The sequence below is a fragment of the Notolepis coatsorum genome, assembly GCF_963971535.1.
Source record: "Notolepis coatsorum genome assembly, contig: SUPER_10_unloc_2, whole genome shotgun sequence".
Classification (NCBI taxonomy): Eukaryota; Metazoa; Chordata; class Actinopteri; order Aulopiformes; family Paralepididae; genus Notolepis; species Notolepis coatsorum.
In genome coordinates, this window is record NW_028174871.1 from 1,204,220 (window position 1) to 1,211,719 (window position 7,500).

At 49.0% G+C, this 7,500-nt stretch overlaps 1 protein-coding gene across 1 annotated transcript in view; it reads right to left on the reverse strand.

Annotated features, from left to right (window-relative positions):
- slc38a10 (solute carrier family 38 member 10) overlaps nucleotides 1-7,500 on the reverse strand; it is a gene marked incomplete at its 5' end in the record, with an annotated part of 68,190 nt that overhangs the window by 47,389 nt on the left and 13,301 nt on the right.

The window sequence follows — 7,500 nt, forward strand, 5'->3', positions numbered from 1 at the left end:
AGAGAGCAGGGACAGAGGAGAGGAGGGGGAGAGAGAAGAGAGGGGGGATGGGAGAGAGAGCAGGGACAGAGGAAAGGAGGGCAAGAGAGAAGAGAGGGAGAGAGCAGGGGCAGACGAGAAAAGGGGGAGAAAGCAGGGAGAGAGGAGAGGGAAGAGAGGAGAGGAGGGGGGAGAGAGAGCAGGGAGAGAGGAAAGGAAGGAGAGAGAAGAGAGTAGAGGGGAGAGAGAGAGAGAGCAGGAACAGAGGAGAGGAAGGAGAGAGAAGAGAGTAGAGGGGAGAGAGAGAGAGAGCAGGAACAGAGGAGAGGAAGGAGAGAGAAGAGAGTAGAGGGGAGAGAGAGAGCAGGGACAGAGAAGGGGAGGGAGAGAGCAGGAACAGAGGAGAGGAAGGAGAGAGAAGAGAGTAGAGGGGAGAGAGAGAGCAGGGACAGAGAAGGGGAGGGAGAGAGCAGGAACAGAGGAGAGGAAGGAGAGAGAAGAGAGTAGAGGGGAGAGAGAGAGAGAGAGAGAGAGAGAGAGAGAGAGAGAGAGGAGAGAGAGAGAGAGAGAGCAGGGACAGAGAAGGGGAGGGAGAGAGAGCAGAGAGGAAAGGAGGGGAGGGAGAGAAAGCAGAGAGGAGGGGGAGAGAGAGAGCAGAGAGGAGAGGAGGGGAGGGAGAGCAGAGAGGAGAGGAGGAGAGAGAGCAGAGAGGAGAGAGCAGGCACAGAGAAGGGGAGGGAGAGAAAGCAGAGAGGAGGGGGAGAGAGAGAGCAGAGAGGAGGGGGAGAGAGAGCAAAGAGGAGGGGGAGAGGAGAGAGCAGAGAGGAGGAGAGAGCAGAGAGGAAAGGAGGGGGAGAGAGAGAGGAGAGGAGGGAGAGGAGAGAGAGAGAGAGAGAGAGGAGGGGGAGAGAGAGCAGAGAGGAGAGGAGGGGGAGAGAGAGAGGAGAGGAGGGGAGAGAGAGAGAGAGAGAGAGAGAGGAGGGGGAGAGAGTGCGAGAGGAGAGAGAAGGAGAGGAGGAAAGAGAGAGAGGAGAGGAGAGGAGAGGAGAGAGCAGAGGAGGAGAGAGCAGGCACAGAGAAAAGGAGGGAGAGAAAGCAGAGAGGGGAGGGGGGGAGAAGCAGAGAGGAAGAGGAGAGGGGGGAGAGAGCAGAGAGGAGAGAGCAGAGAGGAGGGAAGAGAGAGCAGAGAGGAGAGGAGGGGGAGAGAGAGCAGAGAGGAGAGAGCAGAGAGGAGGGAAGAGAGAGCAGAGAGGAGAGGAGGGGGAGAGAGAGCAGAGAGGAGAGGAGGGGGAGAGAGAGAGCAGAGAGGAGAGGAGAGAGAGGAGGGGGAGAGAGCAGAGAGGAGGAGGGGGAGAGAGAGCAGAGAGGAGGGGAGGGGAGAGAGAGCAGAGAGGAGAGGAGAGAGAGGAGGGGGAGAGAGCAGAGAGGAGGAGAGAGCAGGCACAGAGAAAAGGAGGGAGAGAAAGCAGAGAGAGAGGAGGGGGAGAGAGAGCAGAGAGGAGAGGAGAGGAGAGGAGGGGAGAGAGCAGAGGAGGAGAGAGCAGGCACAGAGAAAAGGAGGGAGAGAAAGCAGAGAGGAGGGGAGGGTGGGGAGAGCAGAGAGGAGGGGAGGGTGGGGAGAGAGCAGAGAGGAGGGGAGGGTGGGAGAGAGCAGAGAGGGGAGGTGGGGAGAGAGCCGAGAGGAGGGGAGGGTGGGGAGAGAGCAGAGAGGAGAGGAGGGTGGGGAGAGAGCAGAGAGGAGAGGAGAGGAGAGGAGGGGAGAGAGCAGAGAGGAGGGTGGGAGAGAGCAGAGGAGAGAGGGGGGAGAGCAGAGAGGAGAGGAGAGGAGAGGAGGGGAGAGAGCAGAGAGAAGGAGAGAGCAGGCACAGAGAAAAGGAGGGAGAGAAAGCACGAGAGGAGGGGAGGGTGGGGAGAGAGCAGAGAGGAGGAGAGGGGGGGAGAGCAGAGAGGAGAGGAGGAGGAGAGAGAGGAGAGGAGGGGGAGAGAGCAGAGAGGAGAGAGCAGAGAGGAGGGAAGAGAGAGCAGAGGAGAGGAGAGGAGAGAGAGCAGAGAGGAGAGGAGGGAGGAGAGAGAGCAGAGAGGAGAGGAGGGAGGAGAGAGAGCAGAGAGGAGAGGAGGGAGGAGAGAGAGCAGAGAGGAGAGGAGGGAGGAGAGAGAGCAGAGGAGAGGAGGGAGGAGAGAGAGCAGAGCGGAGAGGAGGCGAGGATGAGAGCAGAGAGGAGAGGAGGGAGGAGAGAGCAGGAGGGTTGAAGAGGGGGGAGAGAGGGAAACCATACTCTCTGCCCCCTCCCTCTCCTCGTCTCACTTTCACACACACACCAGTTTACGAGCGGGCACTGTCCCATGTGCTATTCTTTGACGCTTGTTTAATCTGGGAACCAGTAAATCTCGTGGCCAAGGTTAAATAAAACACCATATTGTAAGTGGGGAGCTTAAAGATATGACGTTTGCTCAATAGTAGTAACTCAAAGTTTTGAACGCGTTTTTATTTCGCTTCACGCTGACAAACGCAGATCGCATTAAAAAAAGGGGAAGTTCACCCAAAATACAAAAACACATATTTTTCTCCTCTCCTCTCCCCGCCGAGCGCTGTGCTATCCAATCCGGATATCTTTTGTCTCGACTTGCCACGGTTTGGGAGTTCTTTAAAGCCGTTATAAGAGATGTCCGCCGTCACTCGCGATGACAAAACGATACGGGTCTACTCCCCCAAGTCCACAGCCCACCGCTGTGAGCGGCTTCACTGTGAATGATGAGTGCGTCGTCCACCGCGATAGTTCATTTTATTTTTTTTCGCACGTGGTAGTCGTGTATTACAGACAAATTCCTATCATTCATTTAGTTATTATAATCAAATACACCCATAAGCGAAAAGGAGCAGGAAGAAGAATAAATTCTTATCAATACCTGCCCCCCTATCCGATTAAATAAAGTAAATTTGATGGTTGGCGCATGATACAACCATTCCTTGCACTAAAGTGCTAATTTAAACAAATCCAAAACAACTACCGTACTTTTCGCACTATAAGCCGCACCTGACTATAAGCCGCAGCAGCTAAATTGAATGATGTGTACATATATAAGCCGCACTGGACTATAAGCCGCAGGTGTTTTAATGTTTAATTACCATATGTAATTAGCATTGGGACACAATACTGTCGGACAAATAACAAGAATTAACTCATTTACAAGTTGTATTAAGTTTAGCAAATAAGGGAACAGATAAATAACATTTCAATGCAGTCAAAAAAGCAATATTTCGATTTTTACATTTTCGGGTTTGGTCACGTCGAGTCACATATAAGCCGCACCGTTATATAAGCCGCAGGGTCGAAAAATGGGGGGAAAAGGCATGGCTTATAGTCCGAAAATTACGGTAGAACAAAAACAAGCAACAAATGAACAGCGCATACAACCATTCCTTGCACTAAAGTGCAAATTTAAACACAAAACAAAACAACTAGAACAAAAACGAGCAACAAATGTAGAAAAGCAAAAGATAAGCAAAAGATAACTCCAGAGTCCAATCCTTTTCGTAGTCTTCATATCGTCTAATTATTTTCATCTTATAAAAAAAAAAATTATAGATAAATATTTTTACATCCCTTTAGAGAGAATTCCACATTTGTATTCCCGTCACTGAAGGACACATCTGCTTCCGAGTGGTCGGTGCAAACTTGATGTTTATTAAAATCAAATGTCCTCCCGCTCTCCCCACTTTCTGAACTACATACAAACTTCTTTTGTAAATTACTGGCAGCGAATAAAGTTCTCAATTAATCGCTTCACAGCCGAGAGACCCCCTCATCTGCACCCAACATGTTTACACCGTTTGTTTCTCCGTCATATTTCTATATTCAGAGTTGATCATATTGTTTAATACACACCGTTTATCTTTGCCTCATATTTTTATATTCAGATCAAATTTCATTGCCTATATTTATGTCTTTCTCCACCATTACCCTGCCCATACCTCCCCTCCCCCGTGCTGCTATGACGCCCAAATTTCCCACATGGGGATCAATAAAGTAATATCTTTATCTTATAGGTTGCCGTGGATCATATCGAGTGACCGTTCCATGATTTCTAAAAAAAAACGATGCTGCTGTGATAATGTTAGGGCTGTCTTAAATACTTCGTTCGATGGGCATGGGATTCGAATATGAAAATAAAATTTGAATATATTAAAAAAGAAAAAAAAATTATATATATTTTTTGTGTGCAAAATCAACTCTGCCTCTCTTTGTGAACTACAACAAGCAATGCTGTTTGTTATTTAAGACGAGGTCGGACTCGGCACTTGACAGATTTGTGTTCATTGTGCTGCTTTTATAAAGCCTCAAATGACAGCTTACAATATTTCATGAAAGCAAAGTGTCTCGTTTGTCTAAGATTTAAAAAGGTTTAAACTTTACAGCACTGACAAAGTTGAACAAAGTGGCTGTACAAGTCCCACAACAACAACAACAACAACAACAACAACAACAACAACAACAACAACAACAACAAACATTTAAAATAATAATAATAAAAAAAGTATATATATTTTTTTAATCTCGAAGCTTCGAATTAAAATCGAATCTCGGCCCCCGAAGCTTCAAATTCCCCAAAAATAAATTTGGCGGTTCGAGTGCTAACAAAATAATGACTATTTCGCTCCACCGTGTCGGGCGTGACGGCAGACATCTCTCTACGGCTGAGAACTCCAAACCTCGGCAAGTCACACACCGAAATTATTATTATGTTTTTTTAATTTTGTGAACTCCCCCTTTAGAAGCATGCAGGCCATAGTGTGTGTGTGTGTGTGTGTGTGTGTGTGTGTGTGTGTGTGTGTGTGTGTGTGTGTGTGTGTGTGTGTGTGTGTGTGTCTTCCGGCATGGCCGCCCTTTCTGCCCCCAAAGTGCGCCGAGAGCGGCGGCTGGCGGCAGCGCCACACAGAGGGTCGTTTTCATTATCCCCCCCCCACCCCCCCCCCTTATTTATTTTATTTTGTCCCTCTAATGGAGGCTAACTGCCCTTCGCGGTTCAAACGGCGCAGCCAAAAACACAACAGGGCCGGCCCTGTGCCGCCGTAATGCCGATGTTAAGTAATGTTTTAACCGAAAGTAAACACGTTTCATAGAATGTAATAAAAATCCAATGTGCTGAAAGCCGTTTAATCAGGAGGCCCCGTGAATAACATCAGTGTGTGTCTCTGTGCAGGATGGCGCTTGTCCAGTGTGTTGTAGTGGTTTTGGCTTAAAGCTGCCTGCCGCCTCGCAGAGCGCTCGGCTTCGCTCCGTCGTCTGACCACAGGCCAAGAAACCACGCTGCCAAATATCACTCAGCGCCGCCGCTAGTGGGCCTGGGACACACACACACACACACACACACACACACACACACACACACACAGGAGCATATAAACACATACACACACAACGCACACGCATGCAAGAAGAGCATATAAACGGATACACACGACGAGCATTTAAAAACATGCATACAGACACACACACACACACTTTCTCTCTCGACTCTCACAACCCCACTCTCTCACACACACACACACACGCCCACCGTACAGTAATGTTATGTTGGCTCAGTTGTGTGATTATAATAATTAAAGTCTCAGCACCACGGTCGCCCTCTCCTCCCGACACCTACCTCACTCACACCCTCGCTCGCTCGCTCTCTCTCACACTCTCGCCCCACCCTGGCCACCACCACCACCACCACCAACAGCGACCTCATCTCACCCAGTCATTTGGCTTTAGAAGTCCCCCCCTCCTCCCCCCAAAACACCCCCGTTATATACATTCCCCAATCCTCCCCACCATCACCACGTCCCAATCAACGATAAGCCCCCAAGCCCCCGCCCTCACACCCTTCAAAACCCCCCGGTCCGCCCCGAGAGTAGCCCTAGCCCAGCCCAGCCCCCCCCCCCCCCCAGCCCCCCCCGCCCAGCGCCCCGGAGCGTGTGCCACACAAGGCGATGAGGACAGAGCAGAGAGCGGCGACAGAGCATGCAGAGGAGGAGGAGGAGGGAAGATGGAGGGATGCGTGGACGGAGGGATGGAGGGATGACGTGAATTGATTAGACTGCGGGGGGGGGGGGGGGGGGGTCAATGGACTGCTTACATACAGAGGGGAAAAGTAAACGCTTCTAATGTCCGTAAGAAGAAGGAAATCAGCTTTTTCATCATGCTCTTATTAATGCCGTCTTTAAAAAGGCGGCAGGACAGGGATGGAGAAGCCGATTGGTTAGGCAGACAGGTGGGTGGGGAGCACGACAGCGAATAAGCAGCCTCCCCTCCTCTCTCCAACATCACCCTCCCTCCGTTTTCTTCTTCTTCCATCACTAACTCACTCCACCCTCACAGAGCCCGTGTTGTAGCTGCGGCAGGCAGAGCGGTGTGGGGGGTGAAGACACACCTCCATCTCACTGGAGTCACACCTCCCCCTCCAGTGAAGCCCCTCCCCCTCCAGTGAAGCCCATCCCCCTCCAGTGGAGCCTACGACCACATGCCACTCCGGCGAGTCTTGGGTTGGTAGTAATTATAGGGATGTTCGATATTATTGGCTTTTTTTTACCGATATTGTCCAACTCTTAATTTTTCCGATACCGATATCAACCGATACCGATATGTCATGGAATTTTAACACAACATTATGCATACTTTTGACAATACATAAAATAAGAATTTGTTCTTACTTGCTTACCTGGGTAAATAAAAGGTTAAAACATATATAATAAAAAATAAATTATATTTAAACCGATACCGATAATTTCCGATATTACATTTGAATGCCAATATCGGACATCGCTAGTTGGTAGCAATTATGGCTAGGGATGTCCAAATCAAGCTTTTCAACCCCAGGCATTTAATATAGAGTATCTGCCGATGCAGAGTCCCGATCCGATATTTGTATATTTTCCTACATAATATAGCAGCACAGTGCAGACTTTTAAGTATATTAAAGTTAGTAAAAACCATTTCAACGTAGGTCAGATATGCTTGGTAATTAAATAGTTGTGCTTAAAGAAAGAAACTGCTTTCCCTTAACACATTCGGGGGCCAACCACGTATATATACGTGTTTCGGATCCACCGCTTGACGACCGACCACGTATATAAACGTGGCAAGGTTGTTTTGGCTTTTATTCCATTGTAATATCCTACTCAATGTCACCGAGCGGCACTGCAGATTTACCCTACTCTTGGAATTCGGAAAAGTGCATTACTGGCCAGATCCTCATAGGGGCGCTGTCTCGATAATGCAGTGTTCCCTGTTACAGACCGGTGTTTTTTTTTTATTATGAATGGGCTTTTCTGTTAGCCTAAAGCTATGCGTGTAGCCGATGGCCTGGAATAGTTTTTGGGACGCTGAATTCAGTATGCAGTAAAGGAATATAGCATCAGCCAATGGACATATGGATCTACCAGATGGCGATCGATAACTGGGAAATCCTTTTTGGGATCCTTTTTGGGTAAGATCGATTTGACGTCAATTACAGCCCAATCGGGCCTTGCTCTCATAG